This window comes from Propithecus coquereli, unplaced genomic scaffold, assembly GCF_000956105.1.
Source record: "Propithecus coquereli isolate 6110/MARCELLA unplaced genomic scaffold, Pcoq_1.0 Scaffold20, whole genome shotgun sequence".
Taxonomy (NCBI): domain Eukaryota; kingdom Metazoa; phylum Chordata; class Mammalia; order Primates; family Indriidae; genus Propithecus; species Propithecus coquereli.
In genome coordinates, this window is record NW_012144967.1 from 12,186,436 (window position 1) to 12,195,346 (window position 8,911).

Here is an 8,911-nt window from a genome sequence, read left to right on the forward strand (position 1 = left end):
GAGAGGCGCAGTAGAGTTAGAGACAGTTCTACTTTTCATAAAGTCCTGCAGCTTCAGCCACCCCAGAAGGTGAGTGGGTGCACGCCCTCTCCCTTGTTCTCTTTATAACCAGGCACTTGTTCTGGAAGTGCTTTTGGAAATTCACTTTACAGCCATGTCCCAACACCTGGTTATCCTAGGCCAAGGCTCACCAAATCCTCAATCCCAACAGGCTGTTAAACTTGAAGGCAAAAATAAGTCCATTCTCTCTCCAAAATGGCCTCCCACAGAAATGTTTTCTAGAATAAAGTAATATGACTAAACAGAAAATGCCAAGAGCCCAAGCAGAGGGGAGGGAACAGAAACCAGAGACAAATAAGAAAACAATTCCATGTGTTAGAAAATGATAATGGGTCGTTTTTTAAAACAGCCAGAGCTGCAAAGAAGATGCATGCGTCCTTTCACACTTCCTTCTCTGCCTGGGCTCAATCTGCACCTCTTTTTGAGCCTCTGTGACACAACTGTGTTTTAGAATTCCTGAACCGGACAGACATCCTTTTTTTGGAACTCTCAGCTGAACCTATGTTCCTGAGATGGGAGGAAAAAAATCCATTCGCACAATGGTGAGCCCATCTGCAATCTACTCCTAACAGCTGCTTTTTGTGGCTCTGAATCAAGCTGGAGAATTCAGCCCGGATCTCTGGAGCCATTTCATGCTTTTCAAGGCTTAACAAGACATCTCAGTCTTCCTTAGCAAACACAGGCAGAAGCAGGCCTGTACTGGGCTGGGCCTATTTCCCTAGCACACGCGTAGCCATGTGTATGCCCAATAAGCAGTACTATTTAAAAACAAGAACCAGAAAATTGTGAATGAGAACCAAGTGTGTTCATAGGTTCGTGTGTACACACACACACACACACATACACACACCAACTGACAAATCTATTTTTAAAATTATTTTTAATTGACAAATAAAAATTGTATATATTTACGGTTTACAACATGTTTTGATGTATGTATACATTGTGGAATGGCTAAATCAAGCTAGTTAACATATGTACTACCTCATATATTTACCTGGAAACAAATTTAAAGCTCTTTTCTGGAAGTCCAAACTGTAACACAAAGGGGGTCCCTCACTAATGCTTTGCTACTTGAAGCCTGGGTTGTTCTTTCCCAAGACGGAAGAGAATATAGAGGAATAAATAAATGCTGAAATGAAACTTTTTTTTTTTTAGGTAACATGACAACTGAATGAAAAATACAGCAATGGCAAAAGGATTTTTTCTTCTCCGTCACTCTGATGTCACATGGGTGCGGGTTCTTTCAAAGGTAGACACAAAGGATCTGGGGCTCCATTCAGGCCTGAGAGGCTATTTCTGTCCACACTCTGGGATTCTTACACCTTCAGAACGGGGAATGGGCTTCAGGAGTCTCTGACAGATACATCTCATGCAGTGATTTCTGGTCCAGTGCTGATCAGCCTTCGAAGGATGTTATTTGGTCAGGCTCTGTGAAACTTGAGCCAGCCCATTCTTCCTTATGACAATCCTGAAATGTGCTGGAACAAATTTAACATTGCTACAAATACCTTCCCTTCTCTGGCTAAATTGTTCCTCTCACTTCATCCCCTACTCCCTCTCTTCCAGCCCTACTGTGCCTTTGTAGGGTGGCCTTGTCTGCCCTACAGGGCTTGCATTTCAAGTCACTCAAGTGTTCTATTCTTGGTAAACCACATGCCATTGCAAAAGCAGTTTCAGGCACACAGAATTTCAGAACTGGGCCTAGTTCCATGGCCGGATAGGGTGAGTGGGTGAAGAATCAGTCTTGACTGAATGCCCATTGAGTGCCAGGTACAGTGTTAATGCCGGTTAGTGTTTACCAGAGTTACTTAATCATCTCATCAACTACTATTGCTACCCCCAGTTGCCAAATGAAGAGATCAGGGGCATGCAGAAAGGTTGAGTAGCTTGCACAAGCCACACAACCCGTACACGCCTCAATTCTAGGTCCTACTTCAAAGGCTACATTCTTCCAGATGGCCTTCAACTTGTGTTAAGGGAAAGAGCTGAAAGGACAGTGAACAATAACTGAGGTCTGTACTGCCCACCACGACCCCGTCCCCTGTCCCTAGCTGAAGGGGCCGCTGCTTCCACATCCCTTCATCTCCTTCTGGCTGGGTGACTCACTACCTTCTCTCCTCTTTCCCGGGGCATGACCCCAAATTTCGCCTCCTGCGTCCAGGGCTACAGGTGAGTCAGTCGGTCGGCCTGGACCCACCAGAACCCCGCAGCTGAGCTACTAGCCAACCTCCCTCTTCCCAGCCCCAGACGACATCTGACCTTAGCCAGCCCCCCAAAACAGCTTGCGGTCACAATTGCCTCTCTCTTCACGCCGCCCCCATCAACATCAAACACAAACCATCTTCTAGCCCTCCTCCCTTTCCCCCCGCCCCCTCTGGGCTGGCTTTACCCAGTAGCGCCTTGGCCCACGGACTAAAGACGGCAAATGTAACCAATTGTCGAGGAGCTCTCCGCTAAGAACCCCGCCTCCACTCTGAGGAGCAGTTCCGCTGACCAATAAACTGCCTTCCAGGTGCAATGAGCGCACGGACGAGTGGAGTAGCGGCTGAGCTGCCCAATGAACAGGCGGGTTTCCGTGGCTGGGGGCGTGGCAAAAGGGGTCGTCAGGGGCGTGGCGGCAGTTGCTTGGGCGGGGCCGGTAGCGGCGGGAGCTGCACTGGCCAGGGGTTCCGGCTGTATTTCCATGATCGCCGCCGGCAGCCGCGGAGCTGCAAGAACCGGACGCGGGGCGAGCTGGGCAGTTGTAATCAGGTAAAGCCACAACCGAGCGAGCTCAACGGAGCCGCGATCACGCCCCGAATCCGTCGGGCCACATCCCCGAGCCTCGCGATCCCCAGCGTGATACGGCCCATCATTCCGCAGCCTGCGGGTCCCGGATCCTCAGGGATCCTCGGGGGTCCTGGGGGCTTGTCATCGGCGGCGCGGGGGTCTCCAGGGCTGGCTCGCCCGGTAGCAGGGACGGCCTAGACCGCGGCGGGGACACGTCTTCCTGAAGGCCCTTTGTCCCCTGTTGCGCGAGGAACTGAGGTTGGGGACAGCCCCAACCGCGGCTTCTCTGGCTGCCATCCCCCCACCGGTGCGCAGTCTTCGGCTTCCGGGGTCTGGGGAGGGGTCTGCTGGTCCTCGCTTGGTGAAGAAGTTCGGGAGCCGCACGTAGAAGGAGAGGGCCTCCGGGCCGTATTACAGCCCCGGAAACCCCGGGGGGCCTCTGCGTTTCGAGGCTTCAGGGGCGCCACCAGGACCGATGGGTTCAAGTTCTAGGGAGGCAGCTTTTGACCCACTTGGAAGCGCACTTACTGAGCTCGGCCTCGCACAGGACACTGTTCTAGGGGCGCTTTGTGGGCTTTCCCCACGTCGAGAGCTGTCCAGTAGCGCAGGAGGCTGTCTGCTAGCCCAGGCAAACAGCGCCTCGACCTTGGAAGTGTCCAGGCGGAGGCCGTATGACAGCCACCTGTCAGAGATGCTTAGAAAGGACTCCCAAGAGAGAACCGCATAACCCATCTGTAAGGCCCTTCTCCACCCTCATATGCACTCTGGGTGACCTTTAATGCCTAGCTTGAGAAGGGTACTTCTGGGGGCCCATTAGGTTCAAAATGAACCTGCTGTTGAGTTCACCCATATGAATTTTGAGATTTCAGCTCTCAGAGTGGGTGTTAGCAAAGATGTTGGGTTATACCAAAAGATAGAGGTTTATTTAGCCACTGTGAAACTCTTTAATTTGAACTATCAAGGACGCCTCTCTGTCTTCCCAGTTCCTCTATTTTGGTTACTCCACCTCCGGTTTGTCAGTTTCACCTGCATTCCAGTAACCAAATCCAAAGGGGGGTTCCAAGAACAGGCTCAGGAGAGGGACCTGGAGAGACTGCAAGTTTGGCAGAGTCAACGTAATCTGTGCCCAGAGCTTTTCGAGGGCCATTTCATTACAACTACATTAAGCAGAGTCCAAAAGAGGAACCATCTATTCCCCTTCACTACCTTCTGTCATTTGCCCGAATAGAGAAGACATAATCATCTTCTACAGGTCAGGAGGCAAAGAACCTTAACACAACTTGCTGCTTGTTCTAGGATGAATTAACCTTTGCACAGCCAGTCAGAACACAGACCAGTCCGAACACAGACCAGTCCATATACTGCTGATTGTCGGCGTGGTCTTATGACATTTTATAGCTGAAGAAACCTTAAATAAAGCTCACCTAATTCAGTCTCCTCAATGCACAGGTGAGGAAACTGAGGCCTTGGACGGTCACAGGGCTTGCTGGTTATCACAGAGCCATGACTAAGGGTTGATCTCTTGATCTTAGCTCTAGCCAGTGCGTGACATTTCACTTCCAGTTTAGTTCTCTCACTCTTGGTGTTTACATTTTAGGGGAGCCCAGAGAGGTTAGGAGTACAGATTTTGGTGTCTGAGTGCCTGGGTTTGAATCCTAAGCCCTGTCTCTTACTAGCTATATAACCTTGGGCAAATTACCTAACCTCTCTGTGCCTCTGTTTCCTTACCTATGAAACAGGAATAATGGTACTTAAAATAGAAGGTTGTTTTGAGGAGTATGTGAGTTACTATATCTGAAGCATTGAGAACAGTGCCTGGCAGATAGCAGCCACTGTAGATTTGCTGAATACCATGTTCTGTTGCCTTCTTACACAGTTTTTCTTCTTATCCACCGCCTAATATTTTCTATCAGGACCTCATTTTTTCCCCTGCCTCTTCCCCCACCAATTCATTAAATATATTCCAGATTTTCTTTTAACACAATCTCCAGGGGTTTCCAAGTCACACTGCATCCAAGTCACACTACACACTGTCTTGTTTTTCTGTCTTTCGTTGATTCAGGTAGTTCAGTATCTCTGTTAGTTCCCCCCTTTTAGTTACACTCTTTTTAGACTCCAAATCTTTTTTATTCTCTTTAAAAAGGGAGGCGGAAAATCCCTCAAAGAGGCATACAAAGTCCCGGATGATAGCAGTCTCTACAGTGTCCTTCCAAATATGTCTTCCCTCTGGTTCAACCCTCCTCCTCGGTGGTCAGTGTGCTGCAGCTTGATTCTAAATGGAGGAGCATTTTTAGATTAAGATTTCATGAGCCACTGTATTAAGTGCTTTTCGGAAGTTCAGGGATCATGTGTCAGATGCATTTAAGCGAGTTACTTAGTCATTGGAGTAGGGGAGCACCAGCCTCGCCTGAAGAAAGAAAAACAGAAGCTGCTGCTTGCTGGTGATCTGGCTCGTTCACGGTTTATCTGCGTCCTTCCTGTTCTTTTCCAGGGCTTGAAATAAAGCAGACGGCAAGTGCAAGTGCAGTGGAAGGGTCTTTTTCTCTCGATTTATTCAGGGTAGTTCCTGTTCTTCCCTTTTCACTTTCACCTTCAGTTCCTTCATCACCTTCACAGTGACAGATAGCCACTCTCAGTGGCCAGCCAATTCCCTGTTGGTGGAAAGATGCCTGTCACCTTTAGTTTTTGCAGAAATCCAGTCACCTCTGGTTTTCCCTTCTCTGTTTTTGTCTGTTTTCTGGATTGAACCAAAGATTATGACTGTTCATTGAATGGCACCTTCTTTTGCTTCTTTTTTCTTAAGAGTTGATTCTGAGTTTTGCTTTTCTGTGTAGGCTATCTAGAGATCAGCCATTTTAGAATAGTAGTTCTGCTTCTTTGCTTGTGTATTAATATGGGCCCCTTTCTCCCTGCCTTGCTCTCTTGTAACATTTTGGTAGAAGGGTTTCTCATTCACTGTTATTTCTTGCTTTGTCCACTTATCCCTTCCTCCTAGTAATCTCTGGCAGGGCCCACAAACAGTATAGTGGTTCCCACTGCTCTTGCCCAGAGCATAAAACAATTTCTTTGGTCCTGTGGAAGACAGGGACAGAGTCTGTCTTATTTTTTGCCTGAAATCTGGCTCTTCGAAAAGCCCTGACCGACAGACATTTCCAATATAATGGAATTCCATGTGGCAAAATTTCTGCCATTACCTGCTGCTTACAGTATTCCGATTTTTATTGCTTTGTGGGTTTTGAGTACTCCTTGACTAGTTTAAGAGTATAGGTAGCATGAAGCATGAGGTGTCTAAGCTTTCCTGTTTCACTGGGCTAAGCTATCCCCAGGAACAGAGCAATGAAAATGCGGGGTGCCTCTTGATGTGGTCTGGTGTTAGGATTTTACAGTAGCTTTTCATGGTCCAAACTTTTTGGCAAGGGCATGATTAGGACATTTTAACCCCCGTGCTACTGTTTCTGTATTGACCCCATAGAAGTGGTGACATTATCTCCCTCAGGGATCATTTTCAAATCTGCAGATGTGTTTTTGCTGTTTTGGTTCCAGGGCAATGTGATTTTGGATTAAATACCTTCTGTTTATAAAATGGCTGGTGTGGACAGATGACGAGCCCTACTGTTTACCCACGGAGCCTGTGCATGGGGCTGCGTGGGTGAAGGGCTCGCTACACTCTGACCCGTCCTCTGATGCTTTACAATAGCTTAGTAGCAAACAGGTAAGAGCTTATTAGAGAATTGGAAAATGGTACTCTTGGGTTTGCCTGATTTCTGATTTTCTTTTGTTGTCAGTAATTGGAAGTTCATTACAAGTGAGCATCTGGTGTATGCCAGGAACACAGTTGACCAGACTAACAAGTGTGTTTGGTTTGTTGCATGAAGACTATTTTTGTTTTTAAATTGTTTTAATTTAAACTTTTCTAAAATTTTAATGGTTTTAATTCAAATTTTATTTTTTAAAAAGTAAGTAATACATTCACATGATGAAAGGAAATACTTGAAAGGCACAAAAGGTTAGCTAGTAAATACATCTCTGTCTACCCAACCCCTGCCACCTAGTTCTGTTCCTCAGAGACAGCCAGCGTTACTGATTTCTTCATTCTCTAGAGGTGGTCCATGCACTTCCAAAATATTTTATACATCTATAAGCAAATTCATTGTGAATATTCTGCACACCCCCCTTTTTACGCAAATGGTAGTGCACTACATACATGCTATTTGGAACCTTGCTTTTTTTCACTTATTATTTCTTGGCAGTGTGAAAAGAGCTTTCACGTCATGCATTATGAAGGCCGTCTATTTTAGATATCTGTTTGCTGTTTCTAAAGATGCTAAAAACGAGTCTTATTTAGGCAGACAGCTTTGCATGGAGATCTGAAAGCATTTTGTGGATATTTAGGGGCAAATATTTTTCTTCTCTCTGTCCTGCAGCTCTAAGCCTGAGAAGAGGCCGAGTGAGGTAGAGAGCTTCCCTAAAGGTCACCCTATGAAGGGAGAGCTGGGACACTGGAGAAAGAGGAATGTGATTGGACCTTGGGCCCTTTGCATTGCCCTCTGGAGAGAATGTGCTGGAATTCCCAGGAGAAGTTTGCTGTTTTCTCTCTGGTCTCCAGAGGAGCCTCCTGGCTTCTCTAATTCACATTTCCAGCATCTCTGTTGCCTCTCAGCCTGTTTCCTGCGCGACTCCCCTGCTATTAGTCCTCGCCTTGGGCATCAGGGAGGACACCTGCCCTTCATCACAGCACTTCCTGTTTGGGTAGCTTTGTTAACTGTCCCACCTCTTCTTTTCTCTCACCCAAGTTAAAACCAGCTCTTGCACCTGCTCCTCTGTAAAGCATCTCTCCCAAACGCATGCCTAATTTTTGTTGCTCTCTTTGGAAGTATTTCCTAAGAGCTCCATTCGCTTCACCACTTCCAGGGTGTGACCCAGCCTTGTTAACAAACAAAGGCTTTCACTGATGCTGACTTAAGAGAGTTTTCAGGGCTCTTCATATTTGAATTTTCTGTGGTGAGGCTTGTGTTTTAAATAACCACACTGATTTAAACATGGTCTTATAATCTTCTGTGGCTCTCAGATCTTGCCTCTTGGGTTTTTTTTCTCTTTACTTTGCATGTGCCTTGACCGTCATCTTGCTTTTATTTACCTCTGAGTCTGATTTACAGTCACCTTGGAATTGAATTGAATCTTCAAGATCTCAGTCTGCTGGTCTAATCTAGAGTCATTACTCCCTGATCTTTGCTCGTTGCTGGGGTCCACGTTATTAGTCAGTTGTGCCATAGATATTGTATTATGTAACACGAGGAGAGGGAGGTGGTGGTGTAAGTTATACTTTTTTTACTTTCTCTTGGATAAAAGAGATAGCAGCTTTGAAAAATTGCCCTCATTTGTGCACAGTCACTGTAGGCATGTATTTGTGTACCGTTAGTCATGTCATGGAGGGCAGTGAAAAACAACAATCAGGAAGTCCAACATAGGATTGCCAAATTTTAGTTTTTTCAAATAAGGAAATACAAAAGCCCTGTCATTTCTCTCGTCACCATCATCATTTCGCTTAAGAAGAGATATTGACCGGGCGCAGTGGCTCACGCCTGTAATCCTAGCACTCTGGGAGGCCGAGGCAGGAGAATGGCTTGAGGTCAGGAGTTTGAGACCAGCCTGAGCAAGAGCGAGACCTCGTCTCTACTAAAAATAGAAAAATTAGCCGGGTGTGTTGGCACATGCCTGTAGTCCCAGCTACTCAGGAGGCTGAGGCAGGAGAATTGCTTGAGCCCAGGAGTTTGATGTTGCTGTGAGCTGGGCTGACACCATGGCGCTCTAACCTGGGCAATAAAGCGAGACTCTGTCTCAAAAAAAACAACAAAAAAAAGAGCTATTTTACCACCAACATTGTTGGAAGATCAGTGTCTGAGAATAAAGGGCACCTTCTGAACAGGACATGTAGCTTGATAAAAAGGTTGAGTTGGTGGCCACTGAATGATGGCATTTGGGAAGGCCTGAAGTACAGGATTCTATTCAAGGAGTGGTTCCACTTTTTCAGTTTCCTTAAACAGCCCCAGTGGCTACTCTCTTGCTGGGAAACCAGGCC

At 46.7% G+C, this 8,911-nt stretch overlaps 1 protein-coding gene across 1 annotated transcript in view; it reads left to right on the forward strand.

Annotated features, from left to right (window-relative positions):
* The first annotated feature begins 2,676 nt into the window (after nt 1-2,676).
* Nucleotides 2,677-8,911, forward strand: part of ABHD2 (abhydrolase domain containing 2) — a 101,844-nt gene continuing 95,609 nt past the window's right edge. The window contains exon 1 of the mRNA XM_012643773.1: nt 2,677-2,814. The gene's annotated coding sequence lies outside the window, so the exon portion shown is untranslated. The remainder of the gene's footprint in view (nt 2,815-8,911) is intronic.